General features: G+C 45.2%; 1 protein-coding gene across 3 annotated transcripts in view; it reads left to right on the top strand.

Moving 5' to 3' along the window:
• Positions 1–3,602: 3,602 nt before the first annotated feature.
• The window catches only part of myrip (myosin VIIA and Rab interacting protein), a 272,255-nt gene continuing 268,284 nt past the window's right edge, over positions 3,603–7,573 (top strand). For all 3 annotated transcript variants that reach the window (XM_034189840.1, XM_034189763.1, XM_034189685.1), the window contains exon 1: positions 3,603–3,804. The gene's annotated coding sequence lies outside the window, so the exon portion shown is untranslated. The remainder of the gene's footprint in view (positions 3,805–7,573) is intronic.

The raw sequence follows: 7,573 nt of genomic DNA, 5'->3' as shown, positions 1-7,573 counted from the left end.
ATTTCCAGTTTTAATGACTACTGCAATAACAAACACAAAGAAATTGGCACAGTCTAATGTGTCATCATCCATGGACTTATCTGCAATGATCATCTCAAAAGTTTGCAGGGCAACCTTGAGCAGCCTGCAGACTCAAGAAAAGACATCCTCTTTGTGGATTTTGAGAAAAATGTGGCAAAACCAGAGAGTGATGCAAAAAATATTCTGCACTCAGATAAGCATTTAGCCCCCTGAGACAGAACCAGATTCAGTCTGTGTGCATAGTAATGCACAAACATTGACCTGGGGACTGTTGCTTTAACTCTGGCCTGCAAACCATTGAGAGCTGAAGCCATGACAGCAGCCACGGCTTCTTCGTAAGGAAGACTATCAAATGGCTTCGCCAAAATCCGGTCCACAACATTCAAATTGTGCTTTGTGACGGTGGAGGAGCTCAGCAGCACCTGCTGCTCGGTAGAGACAGAAACTGCGATAGAAGTCAGTCTCCAAACACAAGCAGCTACAAAAAAACCCCACCAGAAATAGAAGCTCGATTTGTCGCTAGTCGTTTTTAACAAAGAAAATGCCGCTAAGAGGATTAGGAAAGTCTCCGGTTCAACTCAGAATGAAAATTAAAAAATGCTCCCACGGATGTTTACACCAAAAGATCGCTGATTCGCTCATTTCGCTATCAATCAAAAAGGGATTCAGCCTCAGACAGATCATCCAATCATCATGCAGAAGCTGAGCGTCCGGGCCAGCCGAGGCCCGCCCACTGCCCCATAGACCCCCAGACACGCTGAGCGTCCGATGGGCGGGACAAAGCCCAGCATTTATCCAATGACTCGTCTCGTTTCGCTGCAGTCTTTGCTTCGCTACTAGCACTGTGAAGCTGCGGGAATGAGTGAGAGGAAAGCCGCCATGGGACGGGAAGGTGGGTGCTCCGCTCTGCCGTAACGTAACGAAACCATGAACCCCCCCGTCAGGACAACCCCCCACCCCGTTTTTTTTTTGACCGTTATTTTGCCGCCCCCCCTGCGATGCCGCCCCGGGCAGCTGCCCGGTCGGCCCGCCTTCAGGACTGCCCCTGCAAGCTGCTCTAAACCTATAGCCTGCTAATAACAGGCACATTCATGGAATTGCAGCATTTTTCAATTTTTCAATTTATTTTCATTTATATAGCGCCAAATCATAACAAGGTTGCCTCAAAGCGCTTCACACAAGTAAGGTCTAATCTTACCAACCCCCCAGAGCAAGAACACAGAAGACAGTGGTAAGAAAAAACTCCCTCTGAGGAAGAAACCTCAAGCAGACCAGACTTAAAGGGGTGACCCTCTGCGTGGGCCATACTACAGACACAAATACTGACACAAATTACAAAAACAATTCCTAATAAAATTAATTTAAAAGGGTAAAATCATAGTAACATATCAAAAAAAAAAAATCATAGTACCAGTATGCTAGTCATACGAAAGGGAAAATAAATGCGTCTTAAGTCTGGACTTGAAAGTCTCCACAGAATCTGACTGTTTTATTGATGCAGGGAGATCATTCCACAGAACAGGGGCACAATAAGAGAAAGCTCTGTGACCTGCAGACTTCTTATTCACCCTAGGGACACAAAGTAGTCCTGCACCCTGAGAACACAAAGCCCAGGCCGGGACGTAAGGTTTAATTAGGTCAGCTAGGTAGGGAGGTGCCAGTCTATGAACAGTTTTATAGGTTAGTAGCAGATCCTTAAAATCTGATCTCACTGGGACAGGAAGCCAGTGAAGAGACGCCAAAATGGGTGTAATGTGGTCAAACTTTCTGCTTCATGTCAAATGTCTGGCTGCAGCATTTTGAACCAATTGGAGACCCCTAATGCTGGACTGCGGTAAACCAGAAAATAGAACATTGCAGTAGTCCAATCTAGAAGAGACAAATGCATAGATCAGAGTCTCAGCATCAGCCATAGACAAGATGGGACGAATCTTCACTATATTTTGCAGGTGGAAGAAAGCAGTCCTCATAATTTCGCTAATGTGGAGGTCAAAGGACAACGAAGGATCAAAAATTACCCCAAGGTTCCTCACTTTGTCAGTGTGATGTATGACACACGAGCCAAGGCTGAGCATATTGTGACTGTTTAATAGAAAATCTTGACTATTTAAAAAGAAATAACATTTGGTGCAACATGCCACTGCTGCGAGGAGTAATGACCAATCCATCCATCCATCCATCCATCCATCCATTTTCTTCCGCTTTATCCGGAGTCGGGTCGCGGGGCAGCAGCTCAAGCAAAGCTGCCCAGACCTCCCGATCCACACACACCTCCCCCAGCTGCTCCGGGGGAACCCCAAGGCATTCCCAAGCCAGCTGAGAGATGTAGTCCCTCCAGCGTGTCCTGGGTCTTCCCTGGGGCCTCCTCCCAATGGGACGTGCCCGGAACACCTCTCCAGCGAGGCGTCCAGGGGGCATCCAGAAAAGATGCCCGAGCCACCTCAACTGACTCCTTTCGACGTGGAGGAGCAGCGGCTCGACTCCGAGCTCCTCACCCTATCTCTAAGGGAGCGCCCAGCCACCCTGCGGAGGAAACTCATCTCGGCAGCTTGTACTCGCAATCTCGTTCTTTCGGTCATGAGCCAAATCTCATGACCATAGGTGAGGATCAGAATGTAGATCGATCGGTAAATCGAGAGCTTTGCCCCCCTACTCAGCTCTCGCTTCACCACGACGGTACGATACAGCGACCGCATCACTGCAGATGCTGCACCAATCCGTCTATCGATCTCACGCTCCATCCGTCCCTCACTTGTGAACAAGACCCCGAGATACTTAAACTCCTCCACTTGAGGCAAGGACACTCCACCGACCTGAAGAGGGCAAAGCACCTTTTTTCAATGACCAATTTAAACCCCAAATGTTTGCAAATGGCTGTTTACATGTGCACTCATGGAATTAATTGCAGTATTTTGTGCAAGTTAACAATGAAATCCCAACCATAAGGTCAAAAGGTCATAGGGAGTGAGGAGATCACAGCTTTGATGTCGCTCAGTTAAAATCAGACTGTGAATGAGACATGCTGGAGTAAGAGATGTGCGTCTCAGGGGTTAATTACGCTCTGACTGGCTTTGTGAATGGAGCAGCCAGCCATCGCCGCCTCCTCCTCCTTCTTCTCCTCCTCCTCCTGCAGGAGCATCACTGCCAGCCGGAGGACGCTCCGGTGCCAGCGGGAAACACACTCAGCTGTCACCACTACTGAGGAGGCTCTGCTGCCAACATCACCTCCTCCTCCTCCGCCTGCTGTGTGTCATACAAACCTCATGATCGTTCAGCGGCACCTCCGCCTGCTCCTCCAGAGAAACGGAGCAGAGGCTGACTGACAGGTGCGGTGGAACTTTTTGCACTTCGGATCGTATCACTCCGCGACCTATTTGTCGTAATCCGGATCGCCGTGAAACCGGACTGTAAGTGGCGGCCGTCAGACTCCCGCTGCTCCTGTGTAAGTGATTCTCCTCCTCGCACCTCCTCATGTTTGTTTTTAAATGACAGAGCTTTTAGGCGGAGGTTCGACGTGTCGGTTCATGAAGCAGGTGTCTGTTCGGCGGACGCTCGTTTGACACAGTCGCTGTTCCGTTTGCTGAAATCTGCGTTTTTGTGTCATTAATTCTCCGTTTTCAGAGGCGCTGAAGCTGATTTATCTCGACATTGTCGCACACGCTGCTTTTAACGTGGAAATACAGCCACCTTGACGGGGATTATCAGTCAGTTTTGCATGATTTGCACCGGGAGAAAAGCTTCAGAATGTGACTCATCCTGGTTCGAAGCAGCAGAATCTAACAGGTTTTTAATTAGCAGCAATTATTTTTTTTTCCCGTCAAAGTCCTGCTTTGTCCCAGAAAAAGCCTTAAAGTTATACAGACATGAAAAGTCAACCTTCCAAGTACCGCAGTCTTGAGCTCAACTATTATTTGTAGAATTAAACAAAATGTTTAATTGTCAAAAATAATAATAAGGTTGCTTTGTTTTATAGGGTTTTTCCCCGTGTTGTTTATTCTGAAAGAGAACACAAAACTCTTGGATGACTTCAAATAATAATGATAATAATAATAATAAAAAAACTGTTGTTATTGGTCCGGACATCTGTGGTTCTGGTGCTGCCGGAACTGTAACAGTTACATTTATGCGTTTGCAGACACTTTACTCCAAAGGGATTTACAAGTCTGTTTCAGTTGGGCAGCACATGCCAGTGTCACAGCCACCACACAAAGGAGCCGCCCTGTGTCCTGGATGGCAACCACCCTTTCAGACAACTGGTCCATCCCCACCATCTACCTGCTGCAGCCAGATCAGACGTGGACGTGTCCTCGGCCTTCTCCAGCCACTGGGGTCCTCGGCTATGAGGCATCTGCATGCTGGATCATTCCTTGTAATGCGCCACATGGCCGAAATGTCGTTAAAGTTTTCATGTGTAGCGGGATGAAGGTCCTTGGTCCTGATTGAAAAGACGTTCTCGCTAGCTTGGCTAATGGGGAATTCCCCTTTGGCTGACCTGGTAGAGCAGGGGTAGGCAACCTGTTCCAGAAAGAGCCATGAGGGTGCAGGTTTTCTTTGCAGCCACTGACTCCACCAGGTGATTTCACTGATTAACTGATTCCATCTGCTCAAAGTGATATTAATCAGTAAAATCACCTGGTGGAGTCAGTGGCTGCAAAGAAAACCTGCACCCTCATGGCTCTTTCTGGAACAGGTTGCCTACCCCTGTGGTAGAGGAATGGTCTTTAGTGCGAGGCATCATGGGTTTGATCCCACCGCTGTCCCGGCCACAAAGGTCCTACACTCACAACATGGCTGTTGCACAACCAGACCTGTTGCACGTGGACTGAATATTCATTTCACAACCATAAGGCACCTCCGACATCACCTTTGAGAATTTGGCAGTGCATCCAACTGGTTTCACCTTGTGTAACCACGTCAGCCTCAGACTGCCTCTGAGACCGCATCCCCAGGCAGCTGGTTTGTGCAACCAAAGAATTATTTTGCACAAAATGAGAAGCGTCTCAGAGAAGCTCATCTGAGTGCTCGTCATCTTAGAGTTGCATGTTATTGTGGCCAGTTCAAGGCATGTTTATGCAGTAATGATGCTGTTTAATCAGCATCTTGACCTGTCACCTGTCAGATGGATGGATTAACTCAGCAAAGGTGAATTGCTCATTAATGTGCATTTAAATTTGCAAACAAAATTTGAGAAAAATAATCCTTTTTTTGCACAGAACTCTTAGATGTATTACTTCAGCTTCTGGAAAATGGGAGTGAAAACAAGTGTTCAATTTATATTGGGGTGTGTGTGTGTGTGTGTGTGTGTGTGTGGGGAGGGGAGCACATAAACCTCACATGAACGTGAGAAGAGGAACTCAAATGGCAAACAAACGATTTCATAAAAATTGTAATGAAATGTAATCTTAATTTGAATGTGTTTTAAACCAATATGTAAAAGCACAGTTCATCTAACATTAATTCCATATACTTCATAAACGTCTGTGTATGTTTTTGTTATATAAATGGTATATTTACAGTGTAATGATGCAGCCTACTTTAAGGATGTTCATGTTATTTAATCCAGTTAAATATAATTTGATTTTGATGACTAGTTGCAGTTGTAATGAAAATGAATTCTTTCTTTTTAAGATTTCTTGCTCTCTGAGCAGTTTGTTAGCACTCAACTCAGAGGTCGAAGAACAAACAAACAAATCTTTGACAGTCAGTTAGCTTGTGTTATGGCAAATGGACTGCATTTATATAGCACTTTTCCATCTGCATCAGACACTCAAAGCGCTTTACAATAATGCCTCACATTCACCCTGATGTGAGGGTGCTGCCATACAAGTCGCTCACTACACACTGGGAGCAACGAGGGGATTAAGGACCTTGCCCAAGGGCCCTTAGTGATTTTCCAGTCAGACTGGGATTTAAACTGAGGATCCTCTGGTCTCAAGCCCAACGCTTAACTGCTAGACCATCAGCTCCCCTGTGTTAATTTCAAACATTTGATCTTCATGGTCCGGTGAAAGAATAACTGCTGCTCGTCAGTCTTACAGAGCGAGTGTGGGCGACATTTGTTTAGGCGCCTGTTGGCAAAGTCTTTGTTTAAAGAATGCCAGTTTGGGTCACGCTGGCCTGGCGAGGAAATAAAGCAATGTTCCCTTTATCCCAAAGGAATTCTAGATGCAAATCCTTATTTGGCAGCGCTCTGAGTGTGCTGACGTTTCTCAGTAAGCTCTTCGATTCTTGTTGGATTAATCAGTTTATCAGGGCTACATTTCCACTTTCTCTGTAATACTTTGATGTACTTCTGCAGTATTTCTAGGCTTTGTAAAAGCCTGGGTGTGTACCCTGTAAAAAGTGAAATGATATATCAGTCCACCTCCTTCAGTTTGTTTCCTCGCTAACTCACAGACATCTTCTGTGTCTTGTGCTGGACGGGTGATGAAAATTAGGAGCAGGTGTAGTTGAAGTTACCCAAAGCTTGAACTGACCTGACTGCTGCTACAATAAAGTAACCAAATTTCTACTTTCACAAACTTTAGAACTGCCTCATTGATTCAAGTATTTATGAATATATATATCCCATATTTGTTAAATATCTTGCTGCCTTCATCCTCTTCGTTCTAGTGGCAGCAGTTTGTTGTATGAAGATGTTGATGATTGAAATCAGCACATTGATACTTTTTTTTAGCTGACAACTGACAGCTATCAGTTATCGTACATCCTTAAGCTATGGTCACATTAGCTACAAGCGACAGAGGTGAAACGATGACCTGTTATTCATTTTCAATCAGAGTGAGCGTTTTGCAGCGGTAAGCAACAGCAGTCACTCTCCCACCAGCTAGGTGGGGCTAAAATAGAACAGAAGTCTTATTTTAAGTGAATACTGAGCGACGTGGCACGGTGAAGAGTGAACAGGCCGTGTGACATCAGCTGGTTGCGTGCTCGAATAAAATAAACCAAGACAGCGGAAAATGTGCAGAAATGGTTTATTTTTGTATAATTCTAATATCTTAAGGCACACTCTTAAGGCTATGAAATTGGGCTATTAGTAAAAAAAAGTAGAAAAGGGGTGTTCACAATAATAGTAGTGTGGCATTCAGTCAGTGAGTTCGTCAATTTTGTGGAACAAACAGGTGTGAATCAGGTGTCCCCTATTTAAGGATGAAGCCAGCACCTGTTGAACATGCTTTTCTCTTTGAAAGCCTGAGGAAAATGGGACGTTCAAGACATTGTTCAGAAGAACAGCATAGTTTGATTAAAAAGTTGATTGGAGAGGGGAAAACTTATACGCAGGTGCAAAAAATTATAGGCTGTTCATCTACAATGATCTCTGATGCTTTAAAATGGACAAAAAAACCAGAGAAGCGTGGATGAAAATGGAAAACAACCATCAAAATGGACAGAAGAATAACCAGGATGGCACAGGCTCACCCATTGATCAGCTCCAGGATGATCAAAGACAGTCTGGAGTTACCTGTAAGTGCTGTGACAGTTAGAAGACGCCTGTGTGAAGCTAATTTATGTGCAAGAATCCCCCGCAAAGTCCCTCTGTTAAATAAAAGAC

This window comes from Thalassophryne amazonica, chromosome 1, assembly GCF_902500255.1.
Source record: "Thalassophryne amazonica chromosome 1, fThaAma1.1, whole genome shotgun sequence".
Lineage (NCBI taxonomy): Eukaryota > Metazoa > Chordata > Actinopteri > Batrachoidiformes > Batrachoididae > Thalassophryne > Thalassophryne amazonica.
The sequence above is the reverse complement of the archived record's forward strand: the minus strand, read 5'-3'. Positions and strand labels throughout refer to the sequence as shown.